The sequence below is a fragment of the Heterocephalus glaber genome, unplaced genomic scaffold, assembly GCF_053883595.1.
Source record: "Heterocephalus glaber isolate CG9 unplaced genomic scaffold, H.glaber_assembly_v1.0 deba00001666, whole genome shotgun sequence".
In the NCBI taxonomy this organism is placed as follows: Eukaryota; Metazoa; Chordata; class Mammalia; order Rodentia; family Bathyergidae; genus Heterocephalus; species Heterocephalus glaber.
The window spans coordinates 21,294,883-21,321,732 of NW_028258406.1; positions in this window are offsets into that span (position 1 = coordinate 21,294,883).

The following is a 26,850-nucleotide window of genomic DNA, read 5'->3' on the forward strand; positions in this document are numbered from 1 at the left end:
CTAGCAGAGTAGGCATTGTTTCCAGGCTCAAGTAGGGGTGCTGCAGGATATAGGAATGAGCTGTGATTGCCCTTGGACCTCAGAGCTTTAGCAGCTGGGGCAGGGAGTGGTTAGACCTATGATTTCCTGGATGTTATGGAGAGCAGGGAAGAAAATGAGATAAAGGGTCAAGTATAAGGCTGTGGGTCTTTGTTGTGTTGCTTCAGACTGGGGCAGAAGGAGTTGTGTGGCCAGTAGGGCCAACTGGTGAGCACTTGAGAAGCAAACAAAGACATTTGCTAGACAAAGTCTGAGAGAGACAAGGGACAAATTTGATTAGGAGGAGTATTGAAACAATGGGCCCAAGAAGGAGTATGAGCCAAGAGGTCTAGGAAGTGGTCAGTCAGCCAACCAGCAAAGCTCCTGATTTTGTAGGATGGCAGCTTGACCAGTAGCCATTTGATGCTATGTCATATGATTATGGATTTGTTAGTGAAGAAACAGTAGGTTTCTTAGAGAAAGGGACAGAACCCACCTTCCTCTACAGCAAGCAAATCTAGGTCTCAGCAGTGTTGGAACACAATAACCACCAATGAGTTGATTTTATCTTGTAGGTTAGTGAGTTGCAGAAATACATGTTCAGAGAGGGTAGAGAAATGGTGGAGGGGAGGAGGAGTTTAGTCAGGGGAGATGAACGGCAGGGTGGTCAAGGGGAAATTCAAGTTCTGGGCAGAAGGAGGTCTGTGTGCAGCAGAGCAGTGAATTTTGTTTGTTTTCAATTAGGAACTGAGGTTCTCAGCATGGGCAGTCATTGGGTAAGGACTGGGGCAGCTTGAAGGTTGGAGAGTTTGATGGGTATTTGTTTGAGGGAGAGCTGAGGAACAGTGAATAGAAACTTTTAGTTTGACTAGCCTGGTGCCAACAGTAGTGGCTATTCTGATTACTGTCAGGAGAAGAATTAACTGGTAACATGTTGCCTGGATGGTAGAAGGTGAAGAAGGTGATCTGAGTTAGAGAGAATTTGATGAAGGTGCCCTGGAGCGAGAGGTGAAATTGGGTAAGGATGGAGCCAGAGTGAAATTGGAAAGGGTAAAGTGATGCAAGTTCAGTGAGAAGGATGAGAGAGTCATGAGAAAAACAGGTAGCTTTCTGTAAGAAACCTTTGGAGAGGAGGCACAGAACAGCCTGAAATTCTTGGGTTTTTTTTTATTAAGTCTATTGATACATATTAGGTATACAATACAGTTACATTCATCATTGGGATCTTGTACCTTTACATGATGTATTTTGGTTCTTATTTTTTTTCCCATTCCCCTGCCCTCCCTTCACCACCTCCACCTTTTCCTATTTACAAAGACTTTTTTTCCATTTTTTCGTTTTCTCATGTAAGTTAGTAAATAAGAAGGTCATGTAGGAGTATTGAAATAATGATGATTGATCCCATGATGACTGAAGAATAGCCTTTTTAAGGATTTTGAGCAGGACTTGTTGGCCAGGGGTGAAGGGGGAGAGGAATAGTGAGTGTGAAGGCCAGGAAAGGAAAGAATTAGTGGGTCCTTATAGACAGGCTTGAATGACCTGAAGTGCCTGAAAATACTTTGTAGGGAATTAGTGGATAGAATAGAGCCCAGAAGAAAGAAGTAACCATATATTAGCTTATATATGGAGGGAGGCCAAGAGTAAGGAATCTGGCCAGCTATGAGGTCTAGGAATAAGGAAAAAAGTGGAGAAAGGTGATTAGGATATTTCATAGTTTGGTGAGAGTGAGAAAGCCAAAGGAAGCCAGAATAAGTATTTGGGTTAGGGCTATAAGTTTTGTCTGTGGCTAGGGAGAGATTGGGTCTTGATTACAGGTCTGGAGTCAGGGTACCAAGAACCCACCAGTGGTTTGAAAGAACTTTTGTCTATGGTATTGGCTGTCTATGGGATGGGGTATTAATGTATATTGGGAAAGTGGTTGAGATAATGTGTTGCAGTGTGCAACCAAAGTGGCACAGAGGATGAAAAGATTATTCAGAGTCAAGATTCAGTGTGATCCCCAAGAGGCCCAGAGAGGCTGATCACAGAGAGTATTCAGCATGAGAAAGTCTCAGGAAAGCAGTCCTGAACTAAAACCTCTATGGCTATTTATTTGTAACTCAAGGACTTGGGAAGAAAGACACAGAAGAAAAATATTTGCAACATTTGTTTAGGAGTTTTACTCAAGGGACAGAGAAGGAGTAGGATAGTTTGTTATGTGACAGATGTTGATCTAGTTTAAGCAAGCTTATCAAGCAGGAGGTACACAATGGCCAGAGCAAACATCTCTGAGAATAACTTATTGCTGATTCTGCTTGGCTGTTGCCTTTGCAGATCTGCTCTAATTTTAACTAGGAGTCCTGAACTGTTGCCCAGGGACCTCTTCATCTTTATATTCATTTTAGTCACTCATCCAGCCAGAGTTCCCCCACATTTTCCCCCTTTTTGATTTATAATCCAGAGTAAGCAGAGAGGGGAGAGTACAGAGTAAAGGAGTATTAGGCTTGGTGTAGGAAGGTCATCATGGCTTCCGCACAGAGGATCCATTGGAACAGCATTCAGGGCACTGTTAGGGCTGAAACAAAGAGCAGAAAAAATATTATTCCAATAGCTATAAGAATCCAAATATGAAGATTGAAACCACAGAACTAGTTTTCAAGGTTGACCCAGTAGATAATATAACTGAGATGATTCAAAGTAATGTTGCAAGCCTCCATTTAGAGTTTATAAAGTTGGGATTGAAGTCAGACTTGGAGATTAGTAATATCTGCAAACAGATTTGAATAAGAGGCACCATGGAGAAGAAGTTGGACCTCCTTCCAAGAGTCATAATGATTAAAGGAATAAGAGTAACACATATCAAGCAATACCCAGCATCACACCAAGCTAACTACATGTCCTTAGGGCTTGTTGGTATTTGCCAAACCAGCTGACAACAGCCCCAAGGGCAGCAAGTCTTTGTAGAATTTCTTTATCAATATTAGTTTGCATTAGTAATTCTGAGGTAGGATTTTGGTAATAACTAGTCATAATCTGAGCAGTTTGAATAGAATGAGTCAAAGTAACTACTGCAGTCACCACTGTAATGGCCAATGTAGTAGCTGCAATAATAGTTTCAATCAAAATGCCTAGAAAATATGTTCAAGTGCTGAGGTGATTTGTTCATGAGTGGAATTTCCTATCCATTCTCAAATGGAATTGGTGGGGAGCCATGCTTTGGCTCACTGTCTGAGTACCACATTGTGTGTAATATTTGAGAGATATTAAAAATTATTTATATACCATTGAGGCTGGAAAGGAATACAATAAGTATTATTGGAGGCATTGGTGACTTTGCATAATGCAAATTCTTCTGCCAGGAAATATGATGTGTGGGATAACAGGTGCCAAACATAGGAATAGTCATAGAAGCCATAATCCCTCCCACAGTCCCTTAAAAGGCCAGGAGGTGTCAGTCAAGCTCTACCTGTATATGAGGTGTCATTAGAGGAAAGAGGTAGTTTTGGATCTCACCAGGTTACTATGTCAAAAATAGGTGAGGTAAAAATGAGTCCAATAAACCATGTCACTTACTTGAGGATTATTGTATATGTCAGTAAACTCAGAAAGATAAGGAACCTTTTTACCTTTGTAATTTTGAAGTTGTAAGTGACTTGCATGATCATTGTAAGAAATAGGTTTTTAGAAGTGAAAAAAATTATCATTCTGTGCAGTGTCTTGATTGGTGCCACATGGCAGGGATGCACAGCCTTTGGAGTAACCCAAATAGGGCCTATGGGTGACAAAGCAGATGCATATCCCCTCCCCCAGGTTAATAGTTCTTTTGGATCTAACCATTGTGGGTCCAACAGTGGGTGACAGTGAAGGACCAGTGGTTTTGGCCTGTCTTTTGTGGGAATAAATTGTCTCCCTGTTGTTGTGAAACTTTCTGAATTACAATTTACAAAATTTAAAGTAAAGAGTGCTTTTATAATTGTTCCTGCAGAGGAAATCTTTCCCTCATATTTCCTCTTTATTGTTTTAATAATTGGGTCTTGAGGAGCCCATTAGCTCATTCTACTATTGCTTGACCTGTAGGGCTATAAGATATACCTGTGACATGTTTAATATGCCAGAGTTGGAAAAAAGTTAGAAGAAAATTGGAACTGCAGGCAAGGCATCTTGTTTGAGTTCCACATGATTGTAAGCAGTCATACATGTAATCAGAGTAGGTATCTAAAAATGCATGAATATATTTAAGTTTGTCAAAATTGTTGTAATGAGTTATGTCCATTTGCAAAAATTTATTGCTTTTTAATCTGTGGGGATTGACATCTGTTTGAGGGATAGATTATAAATGTTTTTGTCAGTTGGGTCATGTATGACAATTTTCTTAGCTTGTTTACATTTAAGATGAAAAGAATAAATGAGTACTTTAGTTCCTCAGTGAAAAAATTGGTATGAAGGAAGAGCTTCCTTTAAAGAGGTAGAAAACATAAACCAGAGTGAGTGTCAGGACAAGGGCTGCTCTCTACTAGGGTGCCAGGGAAATTAAAGTGAAGGTGTATATGTGTAACATAAAAAGGTGAGTTGCACTTCCTCACAAGTTTTGTAGACATCTGAACATATGAAGGAGGGTCTCATCATTTGCATTATAAATAATGGCAATTTTAATCATTTGAAAAGGCACCATGACATAGTCCAAATCAGCAAAAATATTGAGGGGTTAATCAAAGAACTGTTATTGTTTATCAAACATGATTGTCTTAGAAGTTGAATCCCTGTAGAATGTTAACAGACAACAATTAGTTCCATACAGAAAACTTGAGATAAAGGGAAACATAACATATTAGCATAAAAATCATTATGACATCATTATATCAAATGAGAAATAAATATTTATCTAAATTTGTTATTTTTGTTCTCCATTAACTTTATGGGTGCACTTTAGGTATAAAATACAGTTACATTCATCATTGGGATCTTGTACCATTACATGAGTCTCTTGGTTCTTATTTTTTTTTTCCCCTTCGCTTGCCCTCCCTTCACCCCCTCCACCCTTCCCTATTTGCAAAGACCTTGTTTCCATTTTTTCCTCTTCTCATATTTTTTCTTTTCCCTTTTTCCCTTCCCATACCCCTCCCAATTCCCCTGCTCTTTTAGACCTTTTCTTCCTGTTACACAATATCAATTATACATTTTTTAAATTACAATATTAAGATCTAGGAGATATTACCACAAATTTTACAGAATTTAAAAGGATATAGAAAGCATATTACAAAAATCCTTTTAAAAATAAATTTGACAACTTCTAAGAAGTAACTTAGAAGACAAATTAAGGAAACTAACTCTGGAGGAAATAAAAAATTTGAATAGCACCTATTAAAGAAAGTATATTCCTAGCTTGAAAACCCACCTATATGACAACAGCAGGCTCATAAACATTTTAACTGATAAATTATATCAAACAATTAAAGCAGAAAAAAGAAGGAACACTTTTCCCCTCATTTTAGGAAATCGACATTGTGCTAATCCTAAAACTGGATAAAGATAATAGAAGAAAAATGTATGAACATAGATAGAAATTTGTTTAACAAAACAAACTATTAGAAGTCAGATCTGGCAGTAAGTAGAAAGTGGTTTTATTATAGGGATGGCAGTGTTGGTTCAGCATTGGAAGATCCACTCCCAAAAGTCATCATTTTAACAGAGGAAAGGTAAAAGCCATATGATCCTGTCAGTAGTTGGAGAAAAAGTATTGGACTAAATTCTACAGCTGTTCATGGTAAAAGCTATCAGGAGACTAGAAGTAGAACAGAACCTTCTCAACAGATCAAAGACATGTGCTCCATACTTCCAACAAAAACTCCTTCTATGAATGGAGAAGATACAATGTTTTCTCCCTAAAGTGGGGAAGAAGGGCATATATGCCTACTCTTCATCTGTCCATTAGAGTTTGAAACATAAGTCTAAACCAAAATAGTCTAGCAATAAAATGACACAACTAGCATAAGATTGGCACAGCAGAAGCAAAATCTTTATATGTAGATGAAATGATCATCTACAGAGAAAATACTAAGAAATCTCTAGGAGCCCCTAGAACTTGTACTTGAATTTAGCAGGATTAGAAAACACAAGGAATATATAAAAATTCAGGTCTGTGTATACTTGCTATAAATGAAGAATTGGATATTGAAATTTAAAAGTTATGTAGGAGTACAAAGGACCCAGAAAAGCCAAAAACAAAAACCGTGTTGGAAGACATTTATTACCTAATTTTAAGACTTCTTCTAAAGCTACAGTAATCAAGGCAGTGTTGGTGTAAGGAAAGACATATAGATCATTTGAATAAAACAGAGAATCTAGAAATAGAACCACACATATACAGTCCACTGAGTTTTGAAAGATTATTTAACATTAGCATTTTATAGACTATAAACTTGATTCAAGAGCCGAGGAAGAGATAGTGTCTTCAGCAAACACCACTAGAACACCTGATATCCGTATATAAAAAATTAACCTCAACCCTTTTTTTTCCATACATGAAAATAACTTGAAGGGATCTATGAACCTAAATAAGAAAGCTTAAAAGTATAAAACTTTAAGAAGAAATTTTAAGGGAAAACATTTATGATTTCAAGGTAGTCAAGAACTACCTAGTATACAAAAAACATGATGTATAAAAGAAAAAAATTGATAAATGAGATTCCATCAAAATTTAAAACTTTAAATGACATCATTAAAATGAAAAGTAGTACTTAAACAGACCATATTTACAAAGCATATAACCTATGACCAGAATATATAAAGAATTAGAGCTCATTAATAGACAACCCAATTAAAAGACATAAGAAGATGATAAATAGCCAGTATAGCACAAGGAATGATGTGCAATTCTAGAATCAGAAAAATACTAATCAGTACAATAATAAGATTGAATCATACACTCATTAGGGAGATGAAGTCAAAAGTTTTAAAAGCCTTGTCATGACTTTTTCTTTTTGCTGGATTCTCCTCCTTTGCATTTAATTTGTCATGCCCAGTGGATTCATTCTGCTGGGTTTCCTGGGATTGTGATCCTCATTGTCTTTTCCTAGGGTAATGTCTAAAATTTTTTGGAGTGCCAGTTAGGTATTCATGAAGTTCCTGAGGTGCTCTTTATCATGAAAGTATCTTATTTCTCCATCAATTTTGAAAGATAGTTTTGCAGGGTACATCAATCTGGGTTGGAGGCTGTTTTTCTTTAGGATTTGAAATACATCACCCCAAGCTCTTCTTGCCTTGAGGGTTTGCATTGAGAAGTCTGCTGTGATTCTGATGGGCTTTCCTTTGTATGTGATTTGTTTCTTTTCTCTCACTGCTTGTAGAATTTTATTCTTCTGTTGGATTTCTGGAATCCTAACTACTATATGCCTATGTGTAGATTTTTTTGATTAAGGCTAGCTGGAGTCCTATATGCCTCAGTTATCTGTATGTCAAGTTCTTTTCCCCTGCTTGGGAAGTTTTCTGCGATCACTTCTGTGAACAGTTCTTTTATGTCATCTGCACTCTCTCCTCTTTCTTCATTGACTCCAATCAGTCTGTTATTGTTCTTTGCATCATCTAGCAGCTGCTGGATTGATTTCTTATTTCTCAATTTCTTACAGTTTTAAAGCCATTTTTCTTTTCCTCCTCACTAATTGCAATCTTATCTTCTATATGTGAAATTCTATCCTCACATTGGTTCATTCTGCTGTGCAGACTTTCAATGGAGTTTTTAATCTCTTGGAAATCTGTTTGTATCTGTTTTATGGATTCCATTTGTTTCCTATGTTGGGATTCCATCATGTTCCTCAGATCCTCTATTTTTTTTATCTGTGTCCTCTCTAGATTTATTAATCATGTCTTGCACCATGAGCAAAATCTTTACTGTTATCTGAGTAATTATTTCTGATTTCATTTTTCCCAGATCCTCTTTTGTTGCCAGTTCAGAGAGTTCAGGTGGTTGAGTATCAGAGTATTCCATCTCGTTTCTCTTTGGAGTTGCTGTAGGTGATCTGGAAGTCTGTTTTTGAGGCTTGTTTATGTGTCTTCTCATTTCCAAGGGGGGGTGCTTCTGGCACCCACGCGGCTCACCTTCTCTGCCCTAGGAGCTTGGTATGGCAGTGGGGGAGCTTCCTTCTGGGTGCTGGGACTGGCTGAGCTTCACTGCCCTAGGAGCCTGGGATGGCAGTGAGGGAGCTTCTTTCTGGGTGGTGGGACTGGCTGAGCTTCACTGCCAGGTCCCAGAGAGGTTGGGGTGCTGAAGGGAGACTGACAGGAAGTCTAGAAGTCCATAACAGCAGAGAGCTCAATAAGCAAGGAGGAGTGAAAGGAAGCAAGAGATGTTTGGAAGGGCTAAAATTTGTTATTTTTAATAGAGTGTCATCAAAGAATGTATCTGTTTATAGATATATTTTATGTGACATAACTGGACCATACAATGTTTGAGCATTTTTAAGTGTTGAAACACATGTATGACATATACATAGCAATTACATCAGCATAAATCGTGAAGAAGTATTTGTGTTCTTTGGCTAGCTGTCTCACATTGGATTATCATGTATATTTTATTACAAACTGCTGGAAAAAAATAAGGAAAGGCCAGATATTTGAATTTATAAGTTTATCAACATAATTTTAGCCTATAGGTCACCAGTGTGACAAGGTATTTTTTAGTTTTTTGTCTTTGAAGATCTGTACATTTGGGAAATATAAATATATTTAATACACCATGAAGTCAGCAATAATGAGTGTCACAAACCACATCAGAGTTGTCCAAGGAAGTAGCTTTGCCTTGTTTTCAGTCAGTTACCAGTCTAGGTGTTTTTCTAGTCATGCAGCAAAGTTCATATTTAGTATTAATCTCAGAAATGAGAGTTATAGCTTTTGTTTGAAAGCATCAGTTATACTGGAGAAGAGAGTTGAAACCTGGGAAGGAGTGACTGATGAGAGTCAGGGCTATAGCCCCCCTAATCTTCTTAAAGCAACAAGGAGATTTTAAAAGGAACTACTTAGGCTTAACCAAATCAACAAAAGCAAAAGCTCAAAATAATTAAACATACATATTTTTCCTATAATCTTTATCCTCTACAAACTTTTTCTCAACATAGTTGAACCTTTTAGTTTTGTTGTTATTTTTCTCTCTCTTTTTTTTCCTATCCTGGTAGGGCAAAACTTTATCATACAAAATCTTCTCATATCAAAAATACATATCTACACTTATAGCTTTCTTCATATTTTCTTCTTTATTCTATGTACCTCAATCTTTCTATAACAAACCTGGCAATGGCCATTTGAATTTTAAAGTGTCTTTTTATTTCTCTCTTTTTTTTCCCCCTTTGGACTCAGATTGTTACATTTTAAATTTGGCTGGCTGCCAACAAATCTTCAATTAACCTTTAATAGTTTTCTTATCTTTATTAAGCCATCAGAAGAGCAATTAATCCTGTAATTGTAGTCTAATATGTTTTAAGTACATCAATTAAATAAAAATACCAACTCAAATTAGAAACTAAAAATAAATTTATAAATCAGTCAAGGTTTGTAGCAATGAGCTCTTGTAAATTTAGGAAATGGCATTTATGTCCAGCAGATCATCTGGGACAATGTCCCAGGAAGAATTTCTTTTTTTTACCCTTATCTTTGTTTTCCTGAACATTGAATTTTCCATTTTTTACTTTTGGTTGGTTCTCATGATTGAAGTTTTCATAATCTCTGAAACAAAAGTAAAAGAGTAAAAAGTAAAGCAAACTGTCTCCATTCACTTGGCAATTGGACAGCTAAAAGATCTCTGAGCTGATATACATAACCTTAGACCTCACTGTAGATTTACCAGGCTATTCTGTGGCCATCTATTTCCCTTTCACCAGGACTAAGATGAAGAATTAGATCTCCTTTTCCCTTACAGGCATTGGGAGGCCAGTCCTCTACACTGATTTGTAACTGCAAATTGCCTTGTAGTTTTATATATCACAGTTTCTTCCTCACTGTTCTGTTTGCCCTTACATGGTAAGTTTCAGTCCTCACATGAGGCATCACTTGTTGCAATGTGTGACTGTGGTGGTGCAGAGGATGAGTGATTACTCAGAGATGATACTTGGTCTGAACACCAAGTGGCCAAGACAGACTGATTTGTCAACAACTCTCAGCATAAGAATGTCTCAGAAAAACAGCCTCAAGCTGAAATATCTGTGGCTATTTATTTGTAACTCAAGGATATAAGAATTTAGATGTAGAATAAAAGCATTTACAGCATTTATATAGGAGTTTTGGTCAGGGGACAGGGAAAGAATAAGATAGTTTACTACACGACACATGCCAACCTAGTTTAAGCAAACTTAACACAATGGCCAGGACAAACATCCCTGAAAATAACTTACTGTTGATTCTCTTTGGCTGTTGCCCCTGAAGATATGCTCTAACCTTTACCCATACATTCCAGGAGCCCAAGACTGTTGCCCAGGTTCCCTTCATCTTTACATTCATTTCAAACACTTCTCCACCCAGAGTTTTCTCCATAATCATGGTGGATGGTTTGGAGGCAGTTGTGAATTATATCCTGATCTCAAAAGGGCACGAGAGTATAGGGAGGCATTATGAAGGGGTCTGCCTATAAGGCCAAAGTTGGTAATCCAGTGGCATAGAAAGACAGCCAGACTTATGAATGAGAGCAGGGTTTTTTGTTTGTGGGGAGGGGAATTGATTGAATGAGAGTTTTGTGATAAGTCATGATATCCCTCAAGGTGGAGGTAAGGTAGAGAGCCCCCAGTATTGAATGGTAGTCTGAATTAATTGTGCCTTGAAAGGCAAAACATATTATCTGTAGGAGGAGAGAAAAGAGAGGAGAGAGATGCCTGAGTAATGGTCTTGCGGGGGGGGGGGGGCTTTAGATTGAGATTGTGGCTGACAGCCTGGCTGAATAAGTGAGGACTATCCCTACAACCTTGAGAGAGGACTGTCCAGGTGAGCTGAGTGGCATGGCCTGAGGGGGAATCAGTGTAAGTGAAGGCAAAAAGATCTTAGGAATTGGGCTAGAGATGAGGGATCAGAGGAAAGAGTAAGGGGAGAAGGGTAGGATGTGTGGAGAGGGAAGAAGTATTTTGGAAAATGACCATTGCCCACAGATTGAGAAGTTCTCATTCCCAGGAAGATAATGTGTCACTGGGGAATCACCAGAAGTGAATGACAGAATATGTTTTATGGAGCAATTTAAGGGTGCTGTCATGTAGGGATGAAAAAGCTGGCCATCAATTCCTACTGCTTATATTGAAGATTTAACTGTAGGTCCCAAAAATGTTGACAAAGAGGAATAAGTGGACCCTATGTGAGAAGAAGTTAGACAGATTTACCATCAACCAGAAGAGTTACCATAAGCTCTTGTGTAGTGATGTGCTAGGGATGCAAGAGCCATGAGCCATGTCAGCCTTCAACTAGAAGAACAGGTCTTATTATGTCAGGAGGACAGGGTGAGAAAGTAGATGGCCCCACTCTCATTTTAGAGCAGGGACAGTCTGGCCTTTTAAGCCACATAGAGGGCAAAGTTTTGTGAGTGGCCATGTATTTGAGCATTGCTTTGCTCCTTGCTCTGTTTTGCTGCAACGAAGTTAAGGCCCAAGTGATTTAGACTTTTGTTTGGGTAATTGGCCTGGCTGGGATATTTTTTGAGAAGCTGCAGGGCAGATTTATTGGAAACCTTTCTGTCAGCTTTCTGGTTTTGGTAGACCATAAAGGCAGTGGTCACAAGATCAACCACAGGAGTTTGAAGATCATCTTTGAATTTTTTGAGCTTTTCCCTGATGTCAGGGGCTGCCTGGGAAATGAAATAAGTCTCAAGAAAAAGTTGTCCTTCAGCTGGGGAGGGATCTAAGTGGGTGTGGGCTTTTAGAGTCTCTGTGAGCTGGGCCATAAATTGGGCTGGACTTTCTTGGGGATCTTGGTAGACATTTTGGAGTTTTTAAAGTAGATGGACTTAATGGAGTCCCTGTCTAGACCAATGAGTATATATTTAATAAAGTTGTGGCATCTTTTTCAGTCTCTGACAGGGCTCATGGCTCCACCTAGGGTCTTGTCTAGGAACAGCAACTGTCCCAGTGTCTGTGATTATTTCGGATGTGGGCCTCATGGGCTATACAGCAGCCATAGTCCAAACTCATTGTGCCTCATCAGGAAGGAGAGTGGTGGTGAAAATGACATGAATATCATGCCAGATGAGTCAAAGAACCAAGTAAGATGAGTGTGTTTCTCAGTGTTATGTAAGAGGTTTAATGAAAAGGAACCAAGGCAAGTTTTTAGTTGGAAGAGATTGGAGAGAGAGAATGGAATGTGGATGTCAGTAGAGCCATGAGTGGTGGTAACTTCTAAAGAATACAAGGTTTTGGGATTGGGAGGTTTGGTGGACTCAGCAGGGGTTGTTTGTTGGAAGGAAGACTGCGTAATGGATGGCAAGGTGTACAGGGAGAGATTTGTTTGCAGGAAGTTTATGTGTGAGGTAGAGTTTGGGGATGAAAACAGATTATTCTCTGGTGTGAGGTGCAGCAGAATGAATAGAAGGAAAGATAAGAGTGGAGGGTAAAAAAGGCCTTATTATCAGGGACCTCCTCCCATTTACCTGAGCTCTGGAGAAAGCGGTCAAGTTTTGAGAGATTCTGAAAATTGAATGAACCATATTTTGGCCAAAGAGAGCCATTATCTAGCTTGTAATGTAGCCTGGGCACAATACAAAAAAGGATGTGGCATTTTGACTTGAGATAGGATTGGAGACAGGTTATTGAGGAAGCAGCCCACAGTGGGTGTCTTTAGGAGAAGCAGAGATAGTTCATCCCCAGGTGGTCAGGGTCAAGAGTGTCCACTGGAAAGAAGGATGATCAGGATCAAAAAAGCATCTCCCAGATGAACACCAAAAGCAAGAGCAAGGGACAAATGGAGCCATCTATTTCCAGGTAGATTTGTTGTATCAGAGCCAAAGCCAGAGACTAGGCCTAATTAGGACTTGATTGTCTGACGAGAGGGGCAGACACCTTCAGTCACTCCCTGGGAGAACTTATTCCACAGTCTTCAGTGGTGGGATTAAGTGGAGAAAATGCTGAGAAGAGATGCTAGTGAGCTGGAGGCAATGAGGCCACTAGTTCTTATTGCCTAGAAGGGAGTGAGGTGGAAAAGCTGCAACCTGGATGGGGGTGGGATTCTCTGCCACCTGCAGGGTATTCAGCACCAAATGTTAGGTAAATGGTGATGACCCAGTAAAGAAAACAGCCAGCCTGAATTTGGGGGTTCTGGGTAGGACCTGGAGTAACTCAAAAGGAAAGTCCAAGTCCAGTTTATTTAGCTGGGTCTTTCATGGATGGGTTAGGAGGGTTGGTGGGACAGGTTTAGCTGAGGCGAGAAAAGGGGGGTGAGATTGGGACAGCAAGAATGGCTGTGTATGTGGCTATAGCAAGCAGCACGGCAGGTGGGGTGGGTGTGTCACATGCTAGCAAAGTAGGCATTGTTTCTGGGCTCAGGCAGGGGGCCAAAGAGTGTAGGAACCAGCTGTGATTGTTCTCAGAGCTCAGGAACTTAGGCATCTGAGGGGAGAGGTGGCCGGGTGGGGTGAGATGGGAGTGCTGGTTAGACCTATCAATTATAAGCTTCCTAAGAGCAAAGAATGAATTTTGAACTTTTAAAAATTTCCTATAGCTGAGACCCCAGCCAGAAGCCTGCATGGACAGCAGCAGCATGGGTGTGCAGACCCCTGCCCAGACACCAGCAGCTTGGGTGTACAGGCCTCAACAAAAGGCCTGCCAAGAAAACAGCTATGCAGGCACACAGACCCCAGCCAGAGACCTGCCAACAAGCAACTGGTAAGTGCACACAGGCCCCAGACAGAAGCCCACTTAGACTGGAGGGACTCAGGTGCACAGCCCCCAGCCAAAGGCCCAAGCTACCCAGAAGGACAGGCCCCAGCAAGAGAACTGCCCAAAAATCACCACTACATGTGTGCAGGACAAGCCAGAACCCCACATAGACAAAAGGGTAGCCCAGGGATCCAGGAGACCATCATTTTGAACAAAGGAATTGCCACAGTGGTGAGCATCAGAGAGAGGGCATCTCTGAGGCTTGCTGAGTATTGAAGCCCCATGGAAAAGCAAGTCACCTCAACAAAGGTGTAGCAGACTGCATGTGTTGATATGAGAAGACACACAAACAAGACTCAAAACCACACTTCCAGATCACTGAAGGCAACAAGATGGAACAATCTGACACTCAATCTGTTACTGGACTCCCTGAACTGGCAACCAAAGAGGATCTGGTAAAAATGAAATCAGAAATAATTTCTTCTATAACAAGAGATTGTATCCATAGAGAAAGACATGATTAATAACTCTAGAGCATACACAAATAGAAAAATAGAGGAGTTGAGGTACATGATGGAGTCCCAGCACAGAAAACATAGAATCCATAAAACAGTTGCAAACAAATTTCCAGGAGTTTAAAACTTCCACTAAAAGTTTACACAGCAGAACGAGCCAATGTGAGGACAGAATATCAAATACAGAAGTCAGGATTGCAATTAGTGTCCAGGAAAAGAAAAATTGCTTCAAAATTATAAGGGAACATGAGAAATCAATCCAGCAGCTGCTAGATGATGCAAAGAAAAATAACATAAGCCTGATTGGAGTCAATGAAGAAACAAGAGAGAATGCAGATGACATAAAAAACTTTTCACAGAAGTGATGGCAGAAAACTTTCCAAGATGGGGAAAAGACCTTGACATACAGATAAGTGAGGCATATAATACTCCAACTAGACTTGATCAAAAAAAATCTACATATAGTCATATAATAGTTAAGATTCCAGAAACTCAACAGAAGAACAAAATTCTATGAGCAGTTAGAGAAAAGAAATAAATCACATGTAGAAAGAAAAGCCCATCAGATTCACAGCAGACTTCTCAACACAAATCCTCAAGGCAAGAAGAGCTTGGTGTAGCGTATTTCAAGCCCTAAAGGAAAACAACCTCCAACCCAGATTGATGTACCCTGCAAAACTATCTTTCAAAATTGATGGAGAAATAAGACACTTTCATGACAAAGAGCACCTGAGGAACTTCATGAATACCAAACCAGCACTCCAAAATGTTTTAGACAATATCCTAGGAAAAGACAATGAGGATCACAAGCCCAGGAAGCCCTGCAGAATGAATCCATCAAGCAGGACAAGAAACTAAACCCAAAGGGGGAGAATCAAACTAAAAGAAGAGGTCATAACAATGATAAGTCAATACATATCAGTTATAACTATCAATGTTAATGGTCTCAATTCACCAATCAAAAGAAATAAACTGGCAGAACGGGTCAAGAAGCAAGATCCAACAATATACGGATACAAGAAACACAATTAATTCAAAAAGAAACTCACAGACTGAAAGTTAAAAGGTAGAAAACAATACTCCATGCAAAAGTAACCCCCCCCCCAAAAGCAGGAGTAGCTATCCTCTTTGCAGATCAAGTGGATTTCAAACCAACACTGGTTAAGAGACAAAGAAGGACACTACATCCTTGTAAAGGGAACAATCCAAGAGGAAGAGATGACAATCATAAATATATATGCACCAAACACTAGTGCCACAACTATATAAAACAAATACTAGTGGACATTAAAAATCAAATAAGCAATAATACAGTAGTCATGGGGCACCTCAATACCCTGCTGTCACGAATACATCAACTAGACAAAAAATGAGCAATGAAATACTAGAACTCAATCAAACTCTTGAACAAATGAACTTAACAGATGTTTACAAAGTGTTCCACCCCACAAAATCAGAATACACATTCTTTTCAGCTGTACACGGGTCGCTCTCCAAAATAGACCACATACTCGCTCACAGAACATGTTTAAGTAACTGCAAAGGAATTGAAGTTATCCCCTGTATATTATCAGACCATAGGACAATGAAATTGGAGATCAATAGCAAAAGAAATCAAAAGAATTTCATAAACACATGAAGACTGAACAACACATTTCTGAATAACCAATGGACCACAGAGGAAATTAAAGAAGACATCAGACAGTTCCTACAATTAAATGACCATGACAATACAACATATCACAATCTGTGGGACACAATGAAAGCAGTCTTATGAGGGAAATACATAGCAGTGAATACGCATATCAGGTAAACAGAATGAGCTCAATTAAACAATCTGATGCTGAACCTTAAGCTTCTAGAAAAAGAAGAGCAGGACAAATCCAAAGCTCATACAAGGGAGGAAATTATAAAGATCAGAGCAGAAATCAATGTAATGGAGACTAAGAGAATGATACAAAAGATCAATGAAGCCAAGAGTTGGTTCTTCAAAAAAATAAACAAAATTGACAAACCCTTAGCCAATCTTACCAGAAAAAGGAAAGAAAAGGCCCAAGTCCATGCAATTAGGAATAAAAAGGGTAAAATTACAACAGACCCAGCAGAAATCCAGAGGATCATCGGTATCTACTTTGAGAACCTATGCACCAATAAGATGGAAAATGCAGAAGAAATGGACAGATTCCTAGATACATATGAATTACAAAAGCTGAATGAAGAAGACCTAAAACTTCTGCACAACCCAATATCAATGAAATTGAAAATGTAATTAAAAACATCAACTAAGAAAAGTCCGGGTCCTGATGGCTTCACTGCTGAATTCTACAAGACATTTAGAGAGGAACTACTGCCACTACTGTTTAAACTCTTCAATGAAATTGAAATGGAAGCATTACTCCCAAATTCATTCCTGGAAGCAAGGATCACCTTGATCCCCAAAGCAGAGAAAGACACAACTGAAAAAGACAACTATAGGCCAATCTCCATAATCAACATAGATGCAAAAATCCTTAATAAGATACTGGCAAACAGAATGCATCATCAAGAATATCATACACCCTGACCAAGTAGGATTCATCCGAGGGATGCAGAGATGGTTCAACATACGCAAATCAATAAATGTAGAGGACCATGGGAAATCAATCAAGCAGCTGCTAGATGATGCAAAGAAGAATAACATAAGACTGATCAGAGTCAATGAAGAAATAGGAGAGTGTGCAAATGGGCATAAAAAACTCTTCACGGAAGTAATGACAGAAAACTTCCCCATCAGGGGAAAAGAATTCGACATACAGGTAAGTGAGGCATATAGGAGTCCAAATAGCCATGATTAAAAAAAAATCTACACCTAGTCATATAATAGTTAAGATTCCAGGAACCCAATAGAAAAACAAAATACTACAAACAGTTAGGGAAACGAAAAAAATCACATACAAAGGAAAGCACATCAGAATCACAGCAGATTTTTCAGCACAAGCCATCAAGCAAGAAGAGATTGGAGTGACATATTTCAAGCCCTAAAGGAAAACAACCTCCAACTCAGACTAATGTACCCTGCAAAACTATCTTTCAAAATTGATGGAAAAATAAGATACCTTCATGACAAAGAATACATAAAGGAACTTCATGAATACCAAACAAGCACTCCAAATAATTTTAAATAATGTCCTAGGAAAAGACAATGAGAGTCACAACCCCATGAATCCCAGCAGAATGAATACATCAGGCAAGACAAAAAAGTAAATGCAAAGGGGGAAAATCCAACCACAGTAAAATTTCATGACTAGAATAAGTCAATACATATCAGTTATAAACATCAATGTTAATGATCTCAATTCACCAATAAAAATACTGGCAGAGGGGCCAGGGATTTAGCTCTGTGGTGCTGTCACCTGCCTCACAAGCAGAAGGACCCGAGTTCGATACCCAGTACAAAAAAAAAAAAAATACTGGCAGAATGGGTCAAGAAGCAAGACACAACAATACGCTGCATGCAAGAAAACACTTAAATCAAAAAGAAACTCATAGACTAAAAGTTAAAGGGTGGAAAACAATATTCCATGTGACAGGAACCCAAAAAAAGGAGGGGTAGCGATCTTATTTGCAGATAATATGGATTTCAAACCAACACTAAGAGAGACAAAGAAGGCCACTACAGCCTTGTAAGGGGAATGATCCAAGAGAAAGAGATGACAATCATAAATATTTATGTACCAAATAATAGTGACCCAAATGTATACAACAAATACTAGTGGACATGAAAAATCAAATAAGCACTAATACAGTAGTAGTGGGGGACCTCAATACCCCATTGTCCCAAATAGATCAATCAACTTGACAAAAAACAACAAAATACTAGAACTCAACCAAACACTTCAACAAATGGACTGAAAAGATGTTTACAGAGTGTTCTGCCCCACAAAAATCAGAATACACATTCTTTTCAGCTGCACATGGGTCATTCTCCTAAATAGACCACATACTTGCTGAGAAAACATGTTTAAGTAAATGGAAGAGAAATGTATATTATCAGACCATAGTGTGATGAAATTGGAGATAAATAGCAAAAGAAAACACAAGAATTTCATAAACACATGGAAATTAAACACACTTGTGAACAACCAATAGTACAGAGAAAATTAAAGAAGAAATCAGACAGTTTCTACAATTAAATGACAATCCTAGTACAACGTATCAGAATCTATGGGACACAATGAAAGCAGTGTTATGATGAAAATGCATAGCAATGAATACTCATATTAGGAAAACAGAATGAGTTCAAATAAATAATCTGATGCTGAACCTCAAGTTTCTAAAAAAAGAAGAGCAGAACAAACCCAAAGCTCACACAAGGGAAGAAATTATAAAGATCAGAGCAGAAATCAATGAAATGGAGACTAAGAGAATGATACAAAAAAATTAATGAAGTAAATAATTGGATCTTGGAAAGAAGAAAGAAAATTGACAAATCCTTATCAACCTTATCAAAAAAAAAAAAGGAAAGAAAAGGCTCAAACCATGTAATTAGGAATGTAAAGGTTGAAATTACAATGGACCCAGTAGAAATGCAGAGGATCATCAATACCTACTTCAAGAACCTATACGCCAGTAAAATAGGAAACACCGAAGAAATGGACAGATTCCTAAATAAGTATGAATTATCAAAGTTGAACGAAGAAGACCTGAAAATCCTGAACAACCCAATATCAATCAATGAAATTGAAAATGTAATAAAATTTTACCAACCATGAAAATCCCGGGTCCTGATGGCTTCACTGCTGAATTTAGAGATGAGCTATTGCCACTACTGTTTAAACTCTTGAATGAAATTGAAAGGGAAGCAATACTCCCAAATTAATTCCTGGGAGGAAGCATGATCTTGATTCCTGAAGCAGAGAAAGATCCAACCAAAAAAAAGATAACTATAGGCCAATCTGCCTAAGGGACATAGATGCAAAAATCTTCAATAAGATACCAGCAAACACAATGCAGAATATCTTTAAGAAGATCATACACCCTGACCAAGTGGGATTCGTCCCAGGCATGCAGGTATGGTTCAACATATGCAGATCAATAAACGTAATACACTATATGAACAGAGCGAAGGACAAAAAGAATATGATTGTCTCAATAGATGCAGATAAAGCATTCAATAAAATTCAACATGTATTCATGATAAAAATCCTACAGGAAATTGGAATAGACAATCTCTACCTCAACCTGATAAAAACTACCTATAAATAACCAACCACCAACATCACACTAAATGGTCAAAAACTGAAATGCTTCACACTAAAATCAAGAAAAAGACAAGGATGTCCACTATCACCACTCCTGTTCAATATAGTTTTGGAAACATTAGCCACAGCAATTAGACAAGAGAAAGAAATAAAAGGAATAAAGATAGGAAATAAAGAAGTCAAATCATCATTATTTGCAGATGACATGATGCTCTATATAGAAGACCCCAAGAACTCCACCAAAAGTTTTCTAGACTTAATAACAAAATTCAGTAGAGTATCTGGATACAAGTCAACACACAAAAATCAATAGCCTTCCTGCACACGCACAACAGACTCACTGAAAGAGGAACTGGACAAACAACTCCTTTCACAATAGCATCCAGAAAAATGAAATACCTAGGAATAATCCTAATGAAAGAAATAAAAAAACACTACTCTTAAAACTACAGCAGTCTGAAAAAAGATATTGAAGGGGATATCAGAAGATGGAAAGACATCCCTTGGCCCTGTGTAGGAAAAACCAATATAGTGAAAATGACCATACTTCCAAAACTGCTATATAGACTCAATGTGAACCCAATTGAAATTCCAGCAACATACTTCAGAGAGCTTGAGAAAAAAACTCCAAAAATTCACTTGGAACCAGAAGAGACCTAGAATAGTAAAAGCAATTCTAGGCAACAAAGACAAGGTAGGGGGTATCACAATCCCCAACTTGAAACTGTACTACAAAGTTACTGTTATAGAAATAGCATGGTACTGGCAAAGAAACAGACCCGAGAATCAGTATAACCAATTAGATGACTCAGAAACAACTCTAGAAGCACTCAGTCACCTCATTTTTGACAAAGGAGCCAAACATCCTCACTGGAGAAAAAATAGCCTCTTTAATAAATGGTGCTGGAAAAATTGGGTTTCAACTTTCCAAAGATTAAAACTAGACCTATGTCTTTCACCAAGCACTAAACTGAAATCAAAATGGATCAAAGATCTAAATATTAAAACAGAAACACTAAACCAGCTGAAAGAGACGTTAGGCAGAGCTCTTGAAGACATTGGTGGAGGAAAATATTTCATGAACAAACCTTCAGTTGCACATGAACTAGCACAAAGAATCAACAACTGGAGTCTCATCTTATCAAAAAATGTCTGAACAGCAAGAAAAACCACTAGCAGCATGAAGAGACAACCCACAATACAGGAAAACATTTTTACCAGCTGTTCCTCAGACAAAGGTCTACTATTTCGAATATATAAAGAACTTACAAAAATCAGACCTCCCAAATTTAAAGCCCTAATCCAAAAATCTGAATTGAACAGACATTTCTCAGACAAAGAAGTAGAAATAGCAACTAAACAAATGAAAAAATGTTCAACATCCCTGGTCATTCGAGAGATGCAAATGAAAACCATGCTGAGATTCCACCTCACCCCAGAAGAAATGGCTGCTATCATGAAATCAACCAAGAACAAATGCTGCCGGGGTTGTGGGGAAAGAGGAACACTGCTCCACTGCTGGTGGGAGTGTAGACTGGTACAACCACTATGGAAATCATTATTGAGACAGCTCAAAGAACTAGGACTGGATATCCCATTTGACCCAGCTGTTCCCTGCTGGATACTTTCCCAAAAGAAATAAAAGCCTCATACCACAGTAATATATGTGCACCCATGTTCATAGTGGCACAATTTGTAATAGCTGAAACTTGGAAACAGGCCAATTGCCCATCAACTGGAGCCTGGATAAAGAAAATGTGGGTTTTTGGGTTTTTTTTATACAATGGAGCCATAAAGAATGAGAAACTAGAGACATTTATAGCTAAATGGATGCATGTTGAGGCCATACTCTTAAGTGAAATAAATAAGACACACATGTATAAATACCGAATAGTTTCTTTGGTGTGAGAAACTGAAAGTGTAAATAGGATCAAAATGTATAATAGATAATGTGAAATAGGAAGAAAAAGTCCAAAGTGGAAGGGGAAGTTGGAGGGGTGGGGAAAGAAGGAAAAGTAATAAATATGAGAAAAGGAAAAAATGGAAACAAAGTTATTATAAATAGGTAGGGGTACAGGGGTGGGAGGGAGGGCAGGGGAAAGGGGAAAAAATAAGCACCAAGATATGTAATGTAAAGGTACAAATTCCCAATGATGAATGTCATCATATTGTATACCTAAAATGTCTCAATAAAACTAATGAATAAAAAAATGTATAAATACATAAATAAAAATGTAAAAAAATTCCTACAGCTACAATTACAGTATGTTTTAAATGATTTCATATTTGGTCAGTGCTTTCCCAATTAATATCATAAAAAATAGTATTGTCAGTTGAGACCAGAATAAAGTAAGCATTAATCTGGTATTTAAATAAGGTATGAATTAAACAAGAATGCAAAAGCAGAGTAATTCATTGTTCTTTGTCTATTTTCTACATTTTTCTTCTAGTGTTTCCACAGGAGAGTCAAATGTACCATGCATATTAATCATCAAACATAGTATGTTTTTTAGTGTATTATTGTTATTTTTTATATATTTGACCTTAAATTTTTTTATCTAACACTTCAAATCATGATCTCACATGCAGATGTTTACTTTCCACACAATTCCATGAGTAACTCTTCTCAATTAAGTGAATTTAAGCAGTATTTATTTTGTCTGAAGATATCCAAAGCAATTTCTTTAATATTACTTAAAATTGCTTGTCATTATGGAATTAGCAGGGACATTTAGACATGAGATTTTTAAGACTTTGGAACAAAAATAGTAGTATACAGACACATTTGTGTTATTAGATCCTCTGGAAGAAAAAGAATGCAATCAATGAACCAATGAAAGAGCAGTGTTAGAAACTATTTGTTGTGTGTGTGTGTGCAAGAGCATTTAGAAACTTCATTGTTTTCCTGTGTGAATGATCCTCTTTGAAATCAAAGACTTTGGCTCTTGCTCTTTTTGTGATGTTTAAAGAAACTCTAAAATAACATAAATAATCAACTTAGATTCTTTAAAAGATCAGGCAACACCTTCCACTTGCCCAAGGAGTATATATTTCTTGGAGAGAGAAAGGCTATGCTAAGATTAACACAGGAAGCCACACTCAGGCTTCAAAGTTTAGGGTTTGTATTTAGTGTGTTTTGCAGCCCTGTTTTCCTTATGTGTGTGATGACTGAAGAGAAATCTTCCATCCCAAAGCACCCAGATGAAGCAGTTGCAAACACTGATGAGGTGGTTTGGAAATCAATTAGATCCTCAGTCTGTATGTACCAGCAGCCACTAAATTACCTATAATGGGCCAGATAGGAAATATATTGGGCTTTGTTGACCACAGAGACCCTGCTGCAACCAGTTAACTCTAATGGCTGCAGGTTAGTAATTCTATATATCCATAAAATAATAGAGTATTTAATTAACTGAATGTGTAGATGGAAAAAAGCAAACAGACAATAGTGTTAATGTTATTCACATAAGGATATTTTTAACAGTTGCAGTTAAATAAAAAATACAATATAAATACAAAATTATTTAGGAGGTTACACTTCATTAAGAGCTTATGAGGGTTGGAGACAAGTTCCTAAAAAGAAAGCTATAAAGTTGGCAGGTGAATGGGGAAAAAATAAGAATCAAGGTGTATTACATAAAGGTACAGATCTCCAATGATGAATGCCATTATACTGTATACCTAAAATGTACCAATAAAATTAATCTTAAAATGAAAGCTATAAAGTAAAAAGCAAAACAAAGAAAAACAGATATGAAAATATAAAGGAATTTAAATAATGGTAGGAAAAATGCACCAAAGTTAATAGATAAATATTGATTCTTGGAAAGTACGTACTGAACGTTTTCCTGTAATGTGTAAATACTTCAATTTGAAAAGAAAAAGGCAAGCACAGTCAAACAAGCAAAAGGTAAAAGGAAATGAATAAAAATGGCCAAGAAATACACGAAAACTATTCAGAAATTTGGTTGTATGAAAGATGGATAGAAAGTTGACATGGACATCCCTTTACACTAGAAGAACGAAACATTAGGAAATCTATATGCATGGCTGGCAGAGGTGAGTGACGGGTGAGTGAGGTTGGGCCCTAATAAAGCATTACTTACAACAAGTGCCCCCCCAGGGTCAAGTTTCTGACTTGAGGTATGAACTCTAAGACCCTTCTCATAGGGGAGAATGAAATTCAGCACTGCAAAAGCTTGTTTTAGAGGTTCAGAATGGTTCACAATGCACCCTACAGATCTGAGTCACTCTCAGTAAAAGGTGGCACAAACTTCCTACATAAAGAGCTACAAGATAGCAGGTTTAGTTGCTTTTCACAGTGAATAATTCTTTTTTCATCTTAAATGTTCCTGTCGGTGAATCATTAATGGAAACTGTTAAGGGGGAAAAAAAGAGGGAAAGAGGAGGAGAGAGAAGGGAGGGGAGGGAGGAGGGAGGAGGGAGGTGGGGAAATGGAGGGAAAAAGAAAGGGAGAAAGTAAATCTAGATTATTAAGTACGTAGACAGACTCTAGGGCAAAGGCTCTATATGCACGGGCCTGTGGGATTGGAGAGAGCTTTCTGACAGAGCAGTTAAGAGAGAAAAAAAAGCTAAAGGGTGTTTTTATTCAGTGTCTTTACCAGTGGAGATCAATACTATGTGAAGGATTTTGAGCACTTGAGGTTACTGGAGCAACGCTACATAATTTTAGGGAAAAATCCTAGTTCTCCTGCCTACAGGCCAGCTGTGGCATTTCGAGACATAATTCCATTTTGGCCCCCGGTCACAACTGAGTCCTCAATGATCTGGTGATTCTGTGATGCTCCAGGACAAGATTACACCAGCTGAAGACATCCTGGGAGGAACAAAATCATCTACTCAGTTCCTCCTTGTTCTTGGATTTTCTCAGCCCCCCAGTCATTTGTTATACTTTGTTTATCCCAATGTACTGAACTCTCCATCCTGAGTCATTTGTTACATTTGTTTCTCCCAATGTGCTGAATAAAATGTGTGGCAAACTCAGGGGCTTTTTTTTTGCCACCCAGAGCACCGCTGATCAGACCCAAAGCTCAGCTTCTTCTCCAAGTCTCATTTTTCTACCTTTCCTATATAATAAGTTAATTCACCTGTGCTGCTGTGGCTCGCAGGAGACTAGGACTCACTGCAGAGGTTCTAGTAACGTCTCCTTTCCCTGTTCCCTACATGTTGGCCCTGTGCTAGTTGCTGAGGTTACAAAACTGAGCAGTTTCCTTGCTTCTGAGTATAAGAAGTTGAAAGGGCCTGGTGGCTGTACTTGTTATTAAGTTATTGTCTTTAAGCTGCAAACCCATCCTTTTATATTCTACCTGGTGATACTGGGAATGACATCCAGAAAAGTGCTGTTCTTTGCCAGTTGCCTCCTACTAGTCTCAGCCAATGGATATGCTAGTGAGAGACTGGAAGGGTGAAGGAAGGAGAAGAGATAAAAGCTCTTGTTTCTGCTTACTTCATGTAATGTCATCATCACCACCACAAAGGCTTCATCCTGGCAGCAGTGATTTGCTTGCAGTAAACACTTGTAGATCCAATCTCACTTCCACCTCTGACACAATAGCAGTTGCCTGAGTTAACCTCACAACCTCCTCTTCTCACATTATAAATTTTGATAACCCAACTTCTTGCCTTTATTCTTCCAGCCCTGGGGATGGCAGCTACTTCCTACAGGTACTATCTCTATGTTATCCACCCCTCTCTCCTTTGTTATTTCAGGCCTCTTGACATCTGCTTAATGTTTCCTTATATTAAACCCACTATTAAAGTTGTGGTTTCTATCTCCTGATTGAATCCTATGCACATGATTAAAGGTTAATTCATTAAGCTCTATTAGCAACTTCACAAATTCTGTGTGTCACAATTTAGTCTCAGTAAACATACTTTTGGAAGTGAAAATCTTGAGACTAGGAAGGAAACTATTTTATAATATAACACTGTAAAAGTAAAAAGCCAGTTTAAAGGCAAACATTGCATAAAAAGGCAATTCAATGAGGAGGCTGACAATCTATAGAATGGATGTTGGTAATTTTAAGGCAGTCTAGTGGCAAAGGATATGTAGAAGTAAGAAGATCCAGATCTGAGCCACAATGAATGTTTATATCAAAGGTGTATAGGGAAATGTGTTATTGTAAAAGCCAAGAAGGCAGAATAAGCACGTGTATCAAAAATTGGACTCATTGGATTATAAAGGAATAAAAAATATGCCACATTGAAAAAAAAGGCAATTCATTGGGAATTGAGTAAAAAGGCAATTCAGGGCTGGGGCTTTAGCTCAGTGGTTTCACCGCCTGCTGCACAAGCTCAAGGACCCGAGTTCGATCCCCAATACCCCTCCCCCCAAAAAGAAAAAAAAGGCAATTCAAAGGAATTGAAGAAAATATTTGCAAATTGATATGTTTATATCTAGATGTCTCCCCAAATCTTCATGTGCTCATAGGTGGGGCTTTTGGGAAGTGACTGGATCATGGGTGTGTTGTACTCATCACTGGATTAGTCCACTGATGGGTTTAGAACTGGGTGTGATGTTAGGAGGTAAAGCCTGATGGGAAGAAGTGAGTGACCGACCAACCTTGGGAATGACCTAAAACAATATATATCCCTCTTCCTCCCTTGATCCCACTCTCTGCTTCCTGCCTGCCATCCCATGAACTGTTTTTCTTCTTTTATGTTCTTCTGCCATGTCTCCCTGCCTTGGAACCATCCAACTATGGACTAAAACCTCTAAAAACTGTGAACCAAAATTAATTTCTCCTCCTTTAACTTGTGGGTGTGAGGTATTTTGTCCCAACAACAAGTAAATAACTAAGACACAAATCATATATCTGATTAAAAGTTAATATCTAGAATATATAAAAATCTTCTATAGCTAAGTGACAATAACCAAAACAAACAATCCAATTAGAACATAGGTGAAGTACTTGTACAGACTCCAAAGAAGATATGTAAAGGACCAAAAACCATGAAAAAATACTAATCATTAGGGAAATGGAAAACAATGTTGGACCACTTGGTATCTATTAGAATAGCTATTATCCAAAAATAGGAGATAACAAATCTTAGAGAAGATATGGAGAACCAGAAATCTTACCCACTTCTGGTGAGAAGATATAACAGTGAAGCTACTATGGAAATAGTCTGATGGTTCATATGAAAGATGAAAATAGAATTGCCATATGATATTGCCATATGTATTGCCATATGATGTATTGCCATATGATGTATGGCCTGTATATATACCCAAAAGAACTGAAA